Genomic DNA, 3,241 nt, shown 5'->3' with positions numbered 1-3,241 from the left:
TAGCCCCTTCCCCCCCTTGCAGCCACCTACCAGATCTGCTCTCTCCCTCTTGCAGGTGCCCAAACACCAGGTTCAGGATCTGAAATCTCTTGAGAAGAGGTTGGTACAAGTCCCTCTCAGATCTGGAGTTGATCTGAGGTCGTTTGAGGCACGGGTGAGATCTCCATCAACAGTTCTACAAAAAGGTTGCAGCAGGATAGATCTGCGAGGTCTGTCTCCATCTATCTTCTTCTCCATCTAGAATATCCCGATTCGAGATCTACAAATTGGAGGACCTCGGTCCAGGTCTGATCTGGTTGGGTACCAGATCTTGAATTTTTTAGATGTGGTTTCAAAGGCATTCTTCATCTGGAATGAAAAGCTGACGAAGAAGACAACAACCAGTCTGATTTCGTCAAGGGCCTTGGATCGTGTCCAAACGACTCCAGATCTATTCGTTGCTGGTTCCTCTGCACCAAAGGTCCGTAGGAAGAGTCGGGATCGTGCTCCAACACTCTTCAAGCCCTACACTCGTCGTTTCTCCTCCCTTTCCTTTCCTGCTCTTATCTCCCTTCTCTCTTCATCTTTTCCTACTTTGCCCTCTTATCCCTTGGAAGCCTCTCTTGCACCCTTGATGGCCGCAAAATCTAGCAACTCTTATGACTAACATCTCTCATGCTTCTAGGAACATTTACATTAACGGTAACATGTTAACTCGATGAAACTAGCAGCCTTGGCAAGTCCCACCGCGTTTTTCAAGGTCTCGATTGCCATAATCCAAAGCTACTCTGTTAACCAGATAAATAATACTACTAGCAGCTACATCAATCAAAATAATAATATGGAGAAATCTAACAAAAAGCATACAAAACGTGTTGCACCATCACTCTTTCATATATAGCAAATATCTTGATGAGAATGGTTTAGAATTTATATTAGTCACCAATATCACTGCAATCACAAAAAAGTGATTGGAAGAGCCTTTTATAAACTTCGGGTAATTTGTACCCAACCAGTTAATTAGTCTAAAAAGAAAAGTCTATGCCATTGGTTCGCCCTGAAGATTGCTGCAATTTACAAAATTAATGTGGTTCATGATACATTACTGTTGGGTATAAAATACCCACAGCCGAAACCCCCAACGGAATCGACGACGGAACAGCACGGCTCCGCCCGGGCTTCTACGGGAGCCGGGCTCCACCACCGATATCGACAACGGCACGGCTCCGCCCGGACTCCTACGGGAGCCGGGCTCTACCACCGACATCAACAGCAGCTCGGCTCCGCCCGGACTCCTACGGGAGCCGGGCTCCGCCTTCGACATCAACAGCAGCTCGGCTCCGCCCGGGCTTCTACGGGAGCCGGGCTCCACCACCGACATCGACAACGGCACGGCTCCGCCCGGACTCCTACGGGAGCCGAGCTCCACCACCGACATCAACAGCAGCTCGGCTCCGCCCGGACTCCTACGGGAGCCGGGCTCCGCCTTCGACATCAACAGCAGCTCGGCTCCGCCCGGACTCCTACGGGAGCCGGGCTCCGCCTTCGACATCAACAGCAGCTCGGCTCCGCCCGGGCTTCTACGGGAGCCGGGCTCCACCACCAACATCGACAACGGCATGGCTCCGCCCGGACTCCTACGGGAGCCGGGCTCCACCACCGACATCAACAGCAGCTCGGCTCCGTCCGGACTCCTACGAGAGACGGGCTCCGCCTTCGACATCAACAGCAGCTTGGCTCCGCCCGGACTCCTACGGGAGCCGGGCTCCGCCTTCGACATCAACAGCAGCTCGGCTCCGCCCGGACTCCTACGGGAGCCGGGCTCCGCCTTCGACATCAACAGCAGCTCGGCTCCGCCCGGACTCCTACGGGAGCCGGGCTCCGCCTTCGACATCAACAGCAGCTCGGCTCCGCCCGGACTCCTACGGCAGCCGGGCTCCGCTTTCGACATCAACAGCAGCTCGGCTCCGCCCGGGCTTCTACGGGAGCCGGGCTCCACCACCAACATCGACAACGGCACGGCTCCGCCCGGACTCCTACGGGAGCCGGGCTCCACCACCGACATCAACAGCAGCTCGGCTCCGCCCGGACTCCTACGGGAGCCGGGCTCCGCCTTCGACATCAACAGCGGCTCGGCTCCGCCCGGACTCCTACGGGAGCCGGGCTCCGCCTTCGACATCAACAGCAGCTCGGCTCCGCCCGGACTCCTACGGGAGCCGGGCTCCGCCTTCGACATCAACAGCAGCTCGGCTCCGCCCGGGCTTCTACGGGAGCCGGGCTCCACCACCGACATCGACAACGGCACGGCTCCGCCCGGACTCCAACGGGAGCCGGGCTCCGCCTTCGACATCAACAGCAGCTCGGCTCCGCCCAGACTCCTACGGGAGCCGGGCTCCGCCTTCGACATCAACAGCAGCTCGACTCCGCCCGAGCTTCTACGGGAGCCGGGCTCCACCACCGACATCGACAACGGCATGGCTCCGCCCGGACTCCTACGGGAGCCGGGCTCCACCACTGACATCAACAGCAGCTCGGCTCCGCTCGGACTCCTACGGGAGCCGGGCTCCGCCTTCGACATCAACAGCAGCTCGGCTCCGCCCGGACTCCTACGGGAGCCGGGCTCCGCCTTCGACATCAACAGCAGCTCGGCTCCACCCGGACTCCTACGGGAGCCGGGCTCCGCCTTCGACATGAACAGCAGCTCGGCTCCGCCCGGACTCCTACGGGAGCCGGGCTCCGCCTTCGACATCAACAGCAGCTCGGCTCCGCCTCTGGCATCAACTGCAGCACAGCTCCCTCCGGCATCAACTGCAGCACAGCTCCGCCCGGACTCCTACGGGAGCCGGGCTCCGCTCTCAGTATCAGCTGTTGGTAAGCTCCGTCCGGACTCCTACGGGAGCCGGACTTCATCTTTAACTTTGATTGCAGAGGGCTCCGCCCGGACTCCTATGGGAGCCGGATTCCGCTTTCAGTATCCACTGCAAGTAAGCTCCGTCCGGACTCCTACGGGAGCCGGACTCCACCCACGACCCCAACCGAAAGGAGGACCCCTCCCGAACTTCTACAGAGGCCGAATTCCGACCGCTGCCGAGCTTCGATCAACAGATTCGCACCCCCTGGCAGATCACAATAACAACCATGATTCTGTTCCACTTCTTGTAGCGGATTCCGCGCGGCTCCATCACCCCCTGCGGCGGACCCATCACTCTCTGACAGGCTGTGTCAACGGTCACGATTCTGCTCCGCTCCCTGCGGCAGGTGC

The sequence above is a fragment of the Elaeis guineensis genome, chromosome 15 (assembly GCF_000442705.2).
Source record: "Elaeis guineensis isolate ETL-2024a chromosome 15, EG11, whole genome shotgun sequence".
Classification (NCBI taxonomy): Eukaryota; Viridiplantae; Streptophyta; class Magnoliopsida; order Arecales; family Arecaceae; genus Elaeis; species Elaeis guineensis.
This window is presented reverse-complemented; position numbering follows the sequence as displayed.